At 41.8% G+C, this 16,897-nt stretch overlaps 1 long non-coding RNA gene across 4 annotated transcripts in view; it reads right to left on the bottom strand.

Annotated features, from left to right (window-relative positions):
- Window positions 1-299: 299 nt before the first annotated feature.
- LOC109387873 (uncharacterized) overlaps window positions 300-16,897 on the bottom strand; it is a 55,319-nt gene continuing 38,721 nt past the window's right edge. For 2 of the 4 annotated variants that reach the window (XR_002125121.1, XR_002125124.1), the window contains one exon: window positions 300-3,580. This is a non-coding gene — a long non-coding RNA (uncharacterized LOC109387873). The remainder of the gene's footprint in view (window positions 3,581-16,897) is intronic. The other 2 variants (XR_002125123.1, XR_002125122.1) reach the window with 2 other exon arrangements.

Raw genomic sequence — 16,897 nt, 5'->3', positions numbered from 1 at the left:
CATATAAGTGAAATCATATGGTATTTGTCTTTCTCCGACTGACTTATTTCACTTAACATAATAGTCTCTAGGTCCATCCATATCGTCCCAAATAGTACGATTTCATTCTTCTTTATGGTGGAGTAATACTCCATTGTATAAATGTACCACGGTTTCTTAATCCAGTCTTCTACCGATGGGCATTTCGGTTGTTTCCAAGTCTTGGCTATTGTAAATAGCACTGCAATAAACATAGGGGTGCATATATTTTTTCGAATTAGCGTCTTGGGTTTCTCTGTAATAAAGTAATTTTTAATGGGAAAAAAATCATTGAAAAACAAAAGCAAAATAAAGAAGTTTTCAGAAAAATTAAAATGAGAGTTTTGACCAGAAGACAAACACTACCAAAACAATGAGAGGAAATGATCATCTGGAAATGAAGGAAGTAATGAAGAGCATCAGAAAGTATAAATATGTAGGTAAACATAAAATACTACTGACTGTTTCATGTAATTATTAATAACAGTGTCTTATGGAATTTATAACATATATATAAAATATGACAACAACAGCACAAAAGTTAGCATGGAGTATTAAATCAAGGATACATATTATAATCTCTAAAGAAATTGTAAAAGAAAACTGCAATGTATAATGAACCATCTATTAATGGACTAGAGAAATGAAATAATAAAATACACTTGATTAATCCAAAAGGAAGACTAAACTAACAAAGAACAGATAAACAAATAAAAAATAAATAGTAAGGTGGCGAACTTAAACCCAGCTATATCATTTATTCCGTTTACTATAAAGGAGCCAATCAAAAACATTTTTAAAAGATTATTAGGTTGAATAAATTTTTTTAAAACCCCAACTATATGCTGTCAATAACAGAATCACTTTAAATATAGAGACGCAAAGAGGGCAAGAGTGAAAGGATGGTAAAAAACACATCATGTAGACACCAACCAAAAGAGAGCTGATGTCATTATGTTGATAGACATTAACAAAATACACTCTATGCTGGCCTTAAGGGAAGTCTTAATTTTTATTTTCAAATGATTCAAAACATATGGAATACGTTCTCTGACTACAATGGCATTAAAATGTAAATCAACACTAGAAAATCATAACTAGAAATTCCCCCAAATATTTGGAATTTATGTAATACACTTCTAAATAACTCAAGGATCAAAACATCAAATAAAATTAGAAAATACTACAAACATGAATGATAATGAAAGTGACTTTAAATAGTGATGCCAAAACGGAAATTTGTAGTTCCAAATGCATAGCATATATGGTGGGGGTGGGGGTGGAGATTGGAAGACAATAAAACTAATTTCCACTTCAGACAAGCCAAATCCAAAGAAAATAGAAGAAAGGAAATATTACTAAGCAGAAATCAATATATTGCTTTTGAAGGACACGAGCTTACCTGAGTTTTATGACACTATGCGCTTAATGCTGCTGGTGTGGGAACGAGGAGTCAACCGGAAGAGGGGGAAATGGAGCCAGCTCAGAGAATGGGGAGCAGAGAGAGGGACCCTGGGGACGTTGGGTAAGCCCTCAGTTGGGCTGCTCCTGAAGCGCCCTGTATCTTTCGACTTTTCATGCACGCACGCGTGCTCCTGTGTTTTCCCTTTTTGAGACTGATTCAAGTCTGCTTCACTTAATAATATTTTGTTTTCTTCCTTTAGACCACTATTGGCAATTAAAACTTTCTGCAGGGATGGAAATGTTGTATAGCTGCACTGTCCGATAAAGCCCCAGGACTGGATTAACGTGGTTTAGGAAGGGAATCTGGACAGAGACCAGAAGCCAAGGACAGGGGCTGGTGGAGGAGGGACCGCTAAGCAAATGAGGAACGGCCAGTAGAGCAGGAAGAGCCCAGATCAGTATGAGACACAGAAGCCTAGAGAAGACCATGGCTCAAGAAGGAGGAACTGGTCAACCACATCAAGTGCCCGCTGAGAAACCAAACACGATGCAGAAAGAGCACTGCTGATCCTGTTAAGAGCCTGTTTCTTCAGTAGTGTGGCGGAGATGAAAGCCCTTTGGAGCGGGCTGAGGAGAGAATGAAAGATGAAACACAGACCATGAAGTTAGCTAACTCTTTCAAAGAATTTCTCAGTGAAGGGAAACCAAACAGAGCAATCGCTAAAGGCGATATGGGGTCTTTTTGTTGTTGTTGTTGTTGTTGTTGTTGTTGTTTTGTTATTGTTGTTGTTGTTTTAAAGACAGGTTACAGTAAGTCATTTTTATAGGCTGGTCAGAAAGGTCCAGTGGAGACGAAGAAGTCAGTGATGCACAAGAGGAAGGAGGCAACTGCAGGGTTGACGATGTCCTTGAGGAGACGAGAAGGGATGGGATCCGGAACACACACATGCTTCTCTGCAGATGACAACGTTGTATTTAACACAGAACTGGCTCAGTCAAAAAAAGTGAAACTGGAAAAGGTAGAAACAGAGCAACACTGTTCTTCCCCACCACCAACCCCTGAAACCAGTCCTCTCAATTCGTACTTCCCTGCGCCTGCATAAAACCTCCAGAACATGTCATGGCTTTTCCAGTCACTTTTGAATAAAAAACAACTACAACGACAACAACATCAACAAACACATTGATTGCGTTCAGAACCCAGTATATGATCAAAACTCTAAAATTTATTTTAGAATTTTAAGTTTCTCCCATCTCCCCACTCTGGCCCACCCCACTCCAGGACATTACCGGTCACCGGAGGGAAAGCCGGTACTCCCTTCTTGCTTGTTCCACCTCATCAACCAGTCTGACATCCGGGTTTTGCCCCTTCCGGGGTTGGAGCCTGGGAGGGAGGAAAGGGAAAGCGGACGAAAGGCCTTATTTGATTGGTGAGTTATCATGTGGCATCACTGTCCTTTCAGGGTACAGAAATTAAGTGCCAATTCTCTTTTCTGAAGCATCTTATGGATTCTTCGAGGATTTCCCATAGGTAAGTGTCTCCCAAAGACAGCAGCTGGACCCCTGTCCTGTGGATCAGGTAAGTCACACCCATCTGTTGGGGGTCACCTTTCCCCTCCCCTCCAGGCAGTCTTCTTGGATAGAGTCCCTTATAAAATGGCCCAGTCTGGGCCCTTCCGCAGGTCCTTATCTGACCAAGGGAAAACCCTTGCCCCACCAAACTCTGGAAGCATAGCTCATGACCGAGAACTCTCTACTCCATGGCTCCACAGCAGCAAGCTAGAGACCATCTGTCCTCTGCAGACTTTTTAGATGTGCCCTCACACTCCAGGGACACATGACAACTTCTCTCAGCTTCTCTCACAGATCCCCTTCGTTGCTCTGAAATGGCAGAAATAATCCCTCCCCGACCCTGCATCTCCCTGCTGACTGCTCTCTCCAAAGATACTCTCAATCCTGGTGTCTCTTGTCACTTCTATTATATAGCTTGGAGGTGGTCCATGGAGGAATGCCAGTAGAACAGAAGTCGTAGCCTTTAAGCATATCCTGCATAAGTGGTCCAATGCTCCTCTCGGAGATGCTGGAATATTTGGTTCTCAGACTTGGGGCCTCTGCCAAAACTCTGAGAGCAAAAGAGTCCCATTTTAATAGGAAATACCTAAAAAGAAGGATGATGTACAAAGAGTCAGTGCAGCTGTTGTGGCCAGGTTTGGCCTGATATTGCATTTGACTTCCATAAATTCTTACTTCCAGCACCACATACATCCTCCCTCGTAACCATTCCTTTTCCTTATGCTTTAGAGTGGGAGGAGGAGGAGGAAGCAGGGTGACCACGGATCATTACAAGGCTCTGCACTGCACAGGGGCACCTGGCTGAGGGCAAGCATCGTCCACCGTGGTGCCCAGCGGGGGGCACTGGTCTTATTTAATTTGCAGAAAGGGACCTCGTGAGTCAGCAGAGGCCCTGGCAAGAAGCTACAAAAGCATAGGAGTAATCACTAGTACAAACAGAATTATAATGATTCTGGGGCAGAAGAGAGAGCAGTGCAATACTAATATAACTCTTATCTGTAGTCAACGTCATGATGTGACCTAACAGAGGAAATCGAAGCAACACTGATTGGAGGGTGGGGAGGAGGGGCGAGCAAAGTCGGGGTCGAAAAAGAGGGAATGAGCAGTATTTAAACTGAGTTAAAAAGTGAATTAGCTGCAGCCAGTTCAATTCAAATGGAGAATGTAAGCCATCTAAAATTATTTCCTCTCACTTAAAAGTATTATTTTGCCTTGGTCTATTTTTTAAATGCTTAAATATGTTACCTAAATGCTCCCAAGCTCCTCTGCGGTCACCAAATTCCTGCCCATGGGTTTAGCAGTGCAATCTGAGTACACCTCCTAACCTCTCCATTGCCTAGAATGGTTGGCCCTCGGGAGTCAGCTCAGGGGGTAGGTCGGTAAAGATTTCCATCTGTATGTATGTACATGACTGATGAATAATGGCTGTTTGCATCTCCCTTAGGTTAATAATCAGAAAGGAACATAAATCTTAAGAAAGGGACTTCTGATTCAGGTAATGGCAAACTATGACACTTAGATGTTTTCTAAGTGTGCCTGAACTGGACAAGGGGGGAAGGAGGGGAGGGGAGAGTTTATGGGATTTATGGCATTTAGTCTCCTGAAAATTCTTGGCTAGTGTTGTCTTCTCTGGGATAGAACACACACAAGTTATTATCCCAAGGGAACATAGAATTTTTTTGATTCTCATTGTAGCTTTTCTTAATTGAGATATAACTGACATATAACATTGTATATGTTAAAGGTGTACAATGTGTTGGTTTGGTACATTTATATGCTATGATATGATTACCACTGTAGGGGTAACTAACATCTGTACTACAAATATAGAATTTCGGCAAATTCTAATCCATAGGAGCAAAATAAAGCACTAAGGTTAATTACCTCATTCATTAGAGTAAGAGTAGATAGCCTCTGAAGATAGCCTCTACATTCACCTGGCACTTAGTGGTCCATATAGCCCATTATTTACAAAGTCACACAGTGACATCTTGGCATGAATGGAACCACTCAGACCTGGTAGCGTGGCTTTCCTGGGCACTGCTAAGCTTCCTGGGGCCCCTGCCCCATCCGTAGAGGTAGGGAGGACATGCCCAACTCCAGCACATGGGGGAATGTTTTTCCACCCCAAGTTTCATCCCATATCTCCATGGAAACCTGACAACTGAGGAAAAAAACCAGACAGCCTGAGCATCACCCTGGATGGGCTTGTCCCCAAAAATCTATTCCAGCTGTGGAGACCCAAAATTTATTCCAGCTGTGGAGACCCAAAGGCAGAGAGAGCTGCCTCGCAACCACAAACCAGACTGATGCTTCACCCTAGATGTAGTTTCTTGGCATTGCAGGGACAATAAAGATGAAGAGATTGAGCCCCTGGCGTGATGGTGAGAATTCCTCATCTATTGGTAGAATTGTCAGGCAGAAGGGAGAGCACATTGCCACGTCTCAGTGATTATAAAATTTCCCTCCAAAAAGGCTATGAGAATTAGTACTCACACAGGTGAGGCTTTCTCCCACACTCACATCAGACATGCAACCTTGTCAACTCTAATTTGCAAAAAAAGTATGTGTGTATTTGTATGTCTATATCTATACCGATAAGATTGGTGTTTTAATTTACATGTTTACTTATAAATTAGCAAGTTTATTACTTATTAGTGTTTCTTGTCTGCTTGGGTTTTTCTTTATTCTTCTTTTTTTGTGTGCATTAGAAATCTAAACACTTTGATCTGCTATATATGTTAATATTTTCTTCCCACTTTTCATTTGTCCTTTAATTTTGTTCAGGGCATATTTTTCCATATAGACAGTTTAGATTTTCATGTGATCAAAGCTGTTGTTCTTTTCTTTGAGGACTTCTTGGTTCTATGTTATGCTTAGGAGTCCTTTCCTATCTCACCATAATAAAAATACTCATCCTTTTGGGTTTTTATTGTTGGCTTTGTGTAAATCTTTCATTCCTTTAGAATTTATCTGCCACAGTAAAGGGTGAATACAGGGATCTAACTCTTTTCTTTTCAAATACTTGAAAAGAGCTACTTCATATCCCTTCTCAAATCTGAATGACTGACTGAATGAGTGAATGAAACATAGCATTGGCAATTTTTTAAATGGTGTCTTAGTTTTTACCTCTTCTCTGGATCCAGGGCAAAGTGAAGGGGTGGCAGAGGTTGCACCTCCTCCTATTTTTTGTCGTATCTTCCCTGAGTCCAAATAATAATTAGTTAGCAAAACAGCTTAACAGGAATAATAGCACCTCAGAGACCTGGGTTATTTTCTCAAGTACGTGCTAACTGAGATCATATGGTAATTTTCTTTTGGATCATTCTTCTTCCTATTTTGGTTTCCAGACCAATGATGTGATCTTTGACAATCTGCTTTGGAAGGAATAAAGTAACATTCCATTCCTGTCTGGGTTTGGTTTAGGGTCTATGGAATGTGGGTTTTTGGGGGCAATGCAAAATAAGGCAAGCCACATAAGAATTGTATCTGCTTTAAAAATGGACCCATTTCAATTCCTGCAGATTCCAGATACTGTTTTGAGATAGCTGAAAAATTGCAGAAATATTTTGTCTATGTGCCACCAAATACTCTATCTTACTGCAGCCCTCAAGGATTTCCACATACTAAAATGCTTCAGGGACATTTCCTGAATTTCTGCCAAATGTTCTGATAACACTTCAGCTTGGATTAATTCAAATTCCAAGGAAAACTTTGAAGCAATTTGTGATAAGAAAAAATTGACATTTGAAGGAAAAACATAGTCAATAGTAATTTACAAACTGAAGATAATTTGATGTCAATAGTCAATTTGGGAAAAGCAACTCTCAGAGGAAATTCCCTTCTCTCCCCCAATATACAAATAACCAGTCTGTTCATTTGGACTCTGCTGCTTTCTGGAAGGCCTAGCATTTCACTTCTAGAAATACGTAAGGTATTTTATAAAAGGAAATATATCTCACACCAAATAGTCCCTTTCTCTGATTTATATAGGTATTTATAGTTTACATTTTACCATATAGACATTATTTACGAGGTTAAAAAAAATGCATGTGTCACTGAACTTTGTTGGAATTGACCTGGATTTAGACCTTAGACTGCAAATTCCAAGATTCGAATCTATTTGAGAAATATCAAAACATCAAGTCAGCTTTTACCTTTGCAAGGGTATTATTTTGTCCTTCATCGTGGTGAAAAATTAAAGTTCCTCTGTTTTATTACTCACAGAAAAGAAAAAGAAGCTACTTCTAAACATAGTGGCAAATATGGATACTTTGACAGATTTTAATTAGGCACCTGTCTGTCACCCAGGTTTATATATTTTTTTTAAAAAAATTCTCACTCCTATTTCATCCAAGTAGCTAAATTCTTAATGAGTTTCGTGCCCAAAATTTGAGAGAGAGAAAAAAAAAACAGAAAAGAAAAGAAAAAAACAGGACAATTGTTTATAATTGGGGTAGGAGAGTAGCAGGTTAAAACTTAGAAGCTGGAAAGAGCAGTGCTGGTAAAGCAGCAAAGGCAAAACACTTTGGAAGTTACCAAGCTACACAATGGGGGGATTGGGGTGCAGAAGGACAAGGACTGTTTGACTGTTTGGGCTGGAACTTTACGAATCAGCTGGATTTGTCACCATCTGAAAATAGATTCCAAGTAGAAGAATAAAAACCCTTCTCCTGGAGTTATCTGTGCAAGCATCAATTGTGTGTGAGGCAGAATAATGGGTCCCACAGAGGCCCTGGTCCTACTCCCTGGGACTTACAAATTTGTTAGTTTCCAAGGCAAAAGGGACTTGGCAGGTGTGATTAAATTGAAGATTTTGAGATGTTGAGGTTATCTTGGACTAACCGGTGGCCCAACGTAATCACAGGGGTCCTTGTAAGACGGGGACAGGAGGGTCCAAGTGAGAGAAGAAAAATGTAAGGATGCCGGAAGCAGAGAGCTGGAGTCAGAGAGATTTGCAGAGGCTGCGCTGCGGGCTTTGAAGCTGTGACAAGATGCTATGAGCCAAAGAATACAGGTGGCCTCTAGGAGCTGGAAAAGACGAGGAAATGGACTCTGCCCTGGAGCCTCCACAGGAAACACAGTCCTGCCAACACCTTGACTTTAGCCCAGTGATGCTGATTTTTGACTTGTGAACTCCAGAACTATAAAATAGTAAATGTGTGGTCTTTTGAGCCACTAAATTTGTGATTCTGGACAGGTGAGTGCATGGGGCTAGCAGCCTGGAGTAAGTGAAGGTGGCGGGGGAGGAGCTGGGGAAGAACTGAGGGACACAGGGACCGAATTTGCAATAGAAGAGGCCCAAGGTAAGGGGGTGGGGTCACCGTAGGATATCAACTCCTCTGGCAATGAAGGTTCAAGGTGAAGGAGACCAATTCTAGCAGACGGTGGAGACCCTCATCCCTGACACTCATTTTTAATTTTTTTCCTCTTTCATGACCAGCCAACAGCAAAAAAATTTAAACAGATTTGCCCCACTTACAAATGTCTCTAGAAATATGTATCGCATGATTTAAAAATGTGCCTGGGGTTGGTTTTCTGGGGGGTAAGACAAGCACGATTAGTCTTCCCCCCATTTCTTAGTAAGAGGACCTGCTGTGGATCCCTAAGGGCAGTCTGGTGACAGTAGAACGGCTCCTATTAGAAGTTAGTTAATACTCAGTGAGGGCAGATACCCCCACCCCGGGCCCAGAGAGGACCCAGAGCCTTTCGAGTTGAGCAGGATGGCAGCTGCCCGGGGCTTTCGGAAGGAGGTGTCTCAGGCACCAGGTCCTGGTCAAGCTGCCCCAGAGTGCAGCCATCAGCAGCCACATGTTTATCCTTCCTGCCCACCGAAGTCACACAGGCCTGTGTGTGAAACCCTCGGCTCAGGCCCTTCCTGAAATTTTGTACATTAGGGAGCTAAGCAGGCTTGAGAGGCTTGAAGGGGAATTGTTTTCACAGAGACCTCTGGTGCCAGCCCGCTCGGCCCCAGTTCCTGCTCTGTGGTCTTGAGTAAATTTCCAACCATCTGAGGGCCTCACTTTCTATGTTAGTAAAAGGGGACCAACTACTACTACTGTTAGCATCTAATGTCATCGAATTCATGTGATTGTTGTGAAGTTCTTAGCTTGGGACATTCTGAGGGCTCAATTAATGTTAGCTGCTTTTGATTATCGTCATTGTCCTTAGAGTTTCCTGGGCTTTACTTTATCCACTCAGCAGAAGTGTACAGACTGCTCACTTATGTGCAGACACAGAAACGTAAGTGGGTACATTCCCTCTGCCTTCCAAGAGCTCGCATCTAGAAGGAAAGACCTACCTAAATACACAGCGATGATAGGCTACCCATCACAGAAGCATGGACCAGGAAGAACTATTGAGCTACAAGTTACTTGCAACTCTTTGATCCAGGCTTATAGATCATTATGGTAAACAGGGACCCACTGACACATTATGTGTGATCTACTCCACTCAGTGGCTTTTTAAAAAATTGCTTATATAATGTTTCAAACCTACAGAAAAACACAACTAGTACAATAAGCACACATATACCCAGAATCTAGAGTAAATCATTAACCTTTTACTGTGTGTGTGTNTACAGACTGCTCACTTATGTGCAGACACAGAAACGTAAGTGGGTACGTTCCCTCTGCCTTCCAAGAGCTCGCATCTAGAAGGAAAGACCTACCTACATACACAGCAATGATAGGCTACCCATCACAGAAGCATGGACCAGGAAGAACTATTGAGCTACAAGTTACTTATAACTCCTTGATCCAGGTTTATAGATAATTATGGTAAACAGGGACCCACTGACACATTATGTGTGATCTACTCCACTCAGTGGCTTTTTTAAAAATTGCTTATAAAATGTTTCAAACCTACAGAAAAACACAACTAGTACAATAAGCACACATATACCCAGAATCTAGAGTAAATCATTAACCTTTTACTGTGTGTGTGTGTGTGTGTGTGCGCGTGCGTGCGTGCGTGTGTGTGTGTGTGTGTGTGTGTGTGTGTGTGTAGAGAGAGAGAGAGAGAGAATGAAAGGAAATTTTCAAAGTAAATTACAGACATTACTATATTTTATGCCTAAATATCTCAGCATACAACTCTAAAAAAATTCAACAGCTTCCCTCATATATTCACAATGCCATTAGGACACCCAAATAAATTAACGAGAAAACTCCTAATATCCAGTTCATACTCAAATTTCCACAACTGTCCCAAAAATGTCTATTATAGGTGATTTTTTTTTCAAACCAACCAGACACTCATTGCATTCCATCCTTAGGTCTGGTGCGTCCCTTCTGATCTTTCCCCTTTACAACAGTCCCCCAACCCGGTCTTCTTTTGTTTTGAGTTTTTGTTGTTGCTTGTTTTTAATAACTTTGGGAATCAGCATGGTATGTCTTATAGGACAGCCCACATTCTGGATTGTTTCTTTGTGGTACACTCAACGTTTTAAAAAATATGTTTTTGGGCCGGCCGAGTGGCTCAGTTGGTGAAGAGCTCGCTCAAGAGTGCGAGCTTTGAGCAACAGCGGTTCGAGTCCCTGCCCGAGCTGAGCTGCCGCTGAGCTGCCAACAAGTGACAGCATGGCTCAGCCATAAAAAAAATTTAAAAAAATAAAAAAATAATACATTTTTGAGTTAGTAAATTACATGTAGAATTTGGGCAATTTTGTGTAAAATTCTGGATTTCTGGCTTCTTTTGGAAAACATCAAATGACCTGGCAGTACTAGGCCCATGCCACTGGCCAGTTACAATTTGCGGCACTATCAGCTCCAGCCTTTGGGAGGTCATCTGTGCTATCTTCAAAGTAGTCCCTAGCACACCTCCTCATCCGTGTAGCCCCTAAGGACACCCAAGTGTATGACGGCATCTGTAAATTTCTCGCGAGAAACAGAACCAATAGGATACATGTGAAGATATATTAAGGAATTGGCTCGTGCAATTGTGGGGTTGGCAAGTCTGAAATCTGTAGGGCAAACCAGCATGCTGGAAACTCAAGCAGGATTTCAATGTTACAGTCTTGCAGAATTCTTTCCTCTCTGGGAATCCTCAGTTTTTGCTCCTAAGGCCTTCAACTGATTGGATGAGCGGCCTATCCACATTATGGAGGGTAATCTCCTTTACCTAAAGTCAACAGATTACAAATGTTACATCTACAAATGACCTCCACAGCAACAGCTAGTCTAGGGTTTGACCAAACAACTGAGCACCATAGTCTAGCCCAGAGGTTGGCAAACTTTTAAGACAGGAGAGCCGCCAGGGGTCAGCAAACTGTGGCTCACAAGCCGCAGGCTCTGAAGTAAAATTGAAAATGAAAATAAAACTATCATAGTTTCATTTATAAAATTTTTAAAGGATATTATTCACATAATGGTAAAAATATATTTATGGCTCTCAAATAATTTTTAAATTTTTGTGAGGGACAGGATTGGCTCTTCCCAGGGTTGGCAAACTTCTGAAATGGAACGTACCCAAAGAGCCACATGTGGCTTGTGAGCCACAGTTTGCTGACCCCTGTTCTAGCCAAATAGACACACAATAACTTTGTTCTAAAACCAAACATAGGAAAGCTGGTTTTACTTAGCTTCCTTCTCCCAAAGGCTTTCTCTCCTCTTTTGTATGTTTCCCATTGCTGTGTGGAATGGAAAGTGTAGCCACAAACATAGTGGCTTAAAACAATACAAATATATTATCTCACAACTTCATTAGGACAGAAGTCGGGACCTGTGTATCTAGATTTCTTCCTCAGGGTCTCACCTGGCTGAAATCAAGGTGTTGGGTGGCGCTGCATTCTCTAGAGCTCTGGGTCTTTTTCCAAACTCTTTTTTTAACCAGGATTTATTTCCTTACAGTTGTAGGGCTGAGGGGGCTTTGTCAAGTGGGAATGACATTCAGCTCGTAGAGGTTGTCCACATTGTCACCATGTGGACCTTCTACTCTCAGGTTGGCAACAAGTCAAATTCTTCTCCTACTTCAGATCTCTGCCTTCTGCTTCTGTGACTAACCGGAGAAAACTCTTTGCTTTTAAAAGGCTCATGTGGGGCTGGCCAGGTGCTCAGTGGGTTAGGGCGCGAGCTCTGAGCAATAGGGTCGCTGGCTCGATTCCCACATGGGCCAGTGAGCTACGCCCAAGCTGAGCTGCCGCTGAGCTGGTGAGAGTGCATGCTCTTAAGAACAAGGCTGCCGGTTCGACTCCCGCATGGGATGGTGGGCTGCACACCACCCCCGCTACCCGCCCCGCAACTAGACTGAAAACAGCAACTGGATTTGGAGCTGAGCTGGACCCTCTACAACTAGGATTAAAGAACAACAACTTGACTTGGAGCTGATGGGTCCTGGAAAAATACAATGTTCCCCTTCCCCGATTCCCCAATAGAGTCTTTTTTATAAAAAAAATTAAAATAAAAACATTAAAAGGCTCGTGTGACTAGGTCAGGTCCACCAAATAAGTTCCTTAAAATCACCTGTGCCACATACCATAACCTAGTTACAGGAGTAAAATCCATCATATTCATAGTCCTGCATATTCATTCCACGGGGCATCTACACGGAAGCGAGAGCTGCAGAATCTTGGGGCTCCTCTTAGAATTCTGCCTACCACACACTTTGTCAAGCTATTTGCACGAGTGATTATCCTCCATATTCAGGACAGAATTACAATGAGATGCTCAAAAGCCAACTGGTGAGCAAAAACAATTTCTGAATGAGTAGCCGAGATCTGACCAGGAGAGCTTTCAAGTAGAGACTTGCTAAACCATGCACTCACATAAAGTGTACAGGGGATCTCCCTCTTCTGTCAGAGTAAGAGTTTACTCATCTTTCCCCATTCTGGGCTTTATCAGCAGCTTCTTGTAAAACCAGTCTCAGCTGCACCCAGCCAAGCAGGCATAAAAGATCTATGAAAGCAAAACCAAAGACCAAACAAAGAGCTGCCCATACTCTTTGGGCACTGCGTTCTAAAATAATCACAAAAGGGGGAAACAGGGGGGAAAAATCCCAAATGGGGGCCCACCCATGCACGCATTAATTTCAAAGGGCATGTGGTGGTCATTCAAGTTTCTTCCGCTCAGTTCCTTATATACGTATTGCTCTTTAACGTATAGGAGGAGCAGAATGACAAGCAAAACAAGGCACATTACAGAATGGAGACAAAAACAAAATTCCAGTAATAGAAATGGTGACTGGGCCACGAAATGTGCAGTCCCACTTACGGACTTTATCTTTTCATAACTTCTCCCTGTGTTTCGTTCCAGATTATGCTATAAAGAGAAGCCGTGCATTCGTCTGCCAAAAGATACAACAGCAGCAGCAGCAGCAACGTACATTTATCAAATTTCTAAGATGCGTAGATCTCTGCACTGGTTACACTGACACTCACTCAGTTCTTGCCCCAGAATATTTTTCCCCAGAATATTTTTCCAAAGACATTTACAGGGAAGTTTTAAAAGGAGAAAGAGGTTCTTCAATTCCCTTATCTGAATTTTCTTTTACTGGAAAACCTAGAAAAAGAGCTCAGGCATAAATGGGTGAGAAACACTCTTTTTTTTTTTTATGGACCCAGTTTATAATCCCATGCAACAGAGAGGAACCTAAACCATGAAAAATAGTTCATGAGTATTGCTAATATACGCATTCCAGCCTGTTTTATGCTGCACTGTACTTGACCATAGACTCAGGGAGCTCTTGAAATTAACTGTTGGAAGTCCCCCTCAGGAGAACTTTTCCTCCGCGAGGAGCCACAAATGACACCTCAATTCAAGTGTTATTAGAAGGGCTTACAAGGAACTGAAATATTCTCATGAATTTTAATGTTTAATTTAAGCATTTCTTCCCCAAACAAAATCTAAACAGAAACCTTGCCAAATACCTCTGGTTGCCAGAACTAACAATGCAATCTCCCGCCAGGTGCTCGAGAGGCTGAGAATAATGATGCCCTTCTCGAGAGAGTTTTGAAGTCATGAATCCCAACTTTTTGGGGAGCTTTCTGTTTTGTATGTATAGGATATTTATTATTATATTTACTTCATGATAGAGAGGCGAGGGGAGGGTGACAAGGAAATAACTTGACTTTCTTGCATGTTGCAACATAAAGAGAAAAGACAGACATGATACAATGAGGGAGAATGTTGGGAACACAGCCAAGGCAGAGGCTGGGAGAAACCACCAAAAACATTGAGCCCTCCGTCATCACTAGCCCCAGAAATCCTGAGGAGGGATCTGGAAACAGAGCCTGTGATGTTTTTGGATGTTGGAGCTCAGACCCCCATGGGACCTATCCTTGCCTCATCTGTTAATTAAAGCTGTTTTCATCACCCAGACTTCATTTCAAGGGAAAGTAAGAATGAGAATATTCTAAACACAAGTCTCCTTGACAATATAAATCATAGTTCCCAGAAGTTGTCTTCATGGTTCCAATGCTATCATTATGACTCTTTACCACAATCACAAGCAGTTCCCCCAGAGACGTCTAGAAGATGAGCTGTTTAAATCAATACCTTCTATAGCTTCTCAGCTCTCAGTTTTCATCCATCCAACATTTCCTTCTTTGTTGTTCTCTCCCCTCTTCCCTTCCTGACTAAGGAAAATTAGATTCTCTTCTCCGGCTTCGTTCTGCATGAGCGTTCACTTCCTTTTCTTTCCCCCTGATGCTAGCTCCACATCTGACAGGGTCCCTTTTATGAGGGCAATTCTTTCTGACTAAAAGATAAACATGTTTATTCAGCGTCTACTATGGGTCTAAGGTGTTGAGTTAGAGACTAAGGTAGGATTTCTCAACCTTGCCTGAAATGGTGAGCTAAATAATCCACTTTTTTGTGGGGCCTGTTCTGTGTGTTGTAGCCTGTTTAGCAGCATCCATGGTCTCTTCCTACTAGATGCCAGTAGTGTCCCCTTCCCCCCGTGCGACAACCAAAAGTATCTAGAAATGTTGTTAAATGTCCCTTGGGGAGTAAAATTTTCTCCAGATGAGAACTATTAGACTAAGGGAATTACAAGAGACATACAAGACAGAGTCCCTTTCCTTGAGGAATTTAAAATCTTATATAGACATAGAAGTTAGTACAGAAGCATCGCCTTAGAAATAATCTTGATCAACTCTTTTTCGTGAATAAACTGAATGAGGAATATAGACATTAAATGATTTTCTCAGTCACTTGTACAGTAAAAGCATTCCAGAAAAAAGCAGCATATAATCAAGCCTGTATTGTATTTGTATAGGCTGCAGATATTATGAAAATCTAAAGGGAGAGAATAATGTTGGTTAGCAATGGCATGGAGGTGGGACTCAGCCTCAAAGGATGAGCATTTGAAAGATGAGATGGACAAAAAGAGGAGAGGAGGGGATGCTAGGTATGACCATAGCATGAGTGAAGGCTTAAAGGTAAGACTGGAGCCTGGACTATTAGAGGAATGAGGGGAGACTAACCTAGAATGGCAAGAAATGAGGCTGAAGAGATTAAGTGGGTCCAAATTCTGGAGGCCTCTTATTTCTCAAATTAAGTCCTAGATCTGGTCCAGAGCCCTCTATTAAAAAAAAATACTTCTGACATCCTCTTGGGGAAGACACAAAATGGGAGTCAAGAGATCTGGGTTCTAGTCTCAGCAATTCACTGACAGCTGTACGACTTGGACAAGCCCCTTTATTTCCCTAGGTCTCAGTTCCTGCATCTGTAAAATGAAGGGGTAGAATGGATGAATCCCAAGGTCCTTTCCAGCTCTTACACTGTATGATTCAGTACACACTTACCCCTAAAAATTCCCCCATGAGGTTATGCACACCTGCTCGCACGCTGTTGGTCAAAGAGCTGCTTGTCACCTGCCCTGACAAGTCTCAGCAGATTCCCTAAGGGGGCCGGGAGGTGAGAGAGATGTAGCTTGTGACCCAATCTCATCCACATGTGAACCGCCTGGCTGCAGGGAAATGTGCTGAAGCTCCGAATGCTCCTGATTAGTGGCAGTGTTTTCTGTTTCAGAATCAGGCCTGCCATTTCCAGCCCTGACATTTACTAAACACATGGTTGCACACTTGACTGGGTTCAGAAAAAAAATGACCTACACAAGCCGAAGGGCAAGTGAACAGAGAACAAGTCCTCTAACATGACTGTCATATCAATTAGTAAACTCCAGCAAAGCCAGTAAAAGGGGTTAGTATAGTTTGGCATGAATGAGTGCAAACAAAGAGCAAAGGAAACAAACTAAGGACCTCTGTTCAATAAGAGACACTATGGACGAGGTGGAAGGACAGTTGAAAAAAATGGGAAAGACATTTGCAATGTCTAAAACCAATGAGGGATCAATAAGCAGAATATATATGAAATTCCTGAAGGTTAGTGAGAAAAAGAGAGCAGTTCACACAGGAAAATCAGCAAAGGCAATGAATAGAAAGAGAAAGCCCAAAAAGCTAATAAGCACACCATGAGATGATCAAAATAAGAGATGATCAGGGAAATGGAAAATTAAAGGAATGATGGGATATTGCTTTGTACCTATTAGGCTAGTTCAAATTGGAAAGCTGGATAATGCCAAATGTTGGCAGAAGTGTCGGAATGTCTATATACTGTTGGTGGGAGTGTAAATTGGAACAATTAATGTGGAGAGAAATCAGGCAGATAATTAGTCAAAGTATTCATACCTATGCCTTCCCTGGATAAATATCTGTATTAGTTTCTTAAGGCTGCCTTTGCAATGTACCACAAACTTGGTGGTTTAAAATAACAGAAATTTATTCTCTCATAGTTCTGGAGGCTGATGTCTGAAATCAAGATATCAGCAGGGGGCCGGCTGAGTGGCGCGATTAAGAACTGGCTTGGGAAGCTGGAGGGCCCTGGTTCGGATCCCACATATGAGGGCCAGTGACACTGCCCTCTACAGCTAAGATGCTGAACAAAGCTCAACCTGAAGTTGGGCT

This window comes from Hipposideros armiger, unplaced genomic scaffold (assembly GCF_001890085.2).
Source record: "Hipposideros armiger isolate ML-2016 unplaced genomic scaffold, ASM189008v1 scaffold_171, whole genome shotgun sequence".
NCBI classification, from domain to species: domain Eukaryota; kingdom Metazoa; phylum Chordata; class Mammalia; order Chiroptera; family Hipposideridae; genus Hipposideros; species Hipposideros armiger.
The sequence above is the reverse complement of the archived record's forward strand: the minus strand, read 5'-3'. Positions and strand labels throughout refer to the sequence as shown.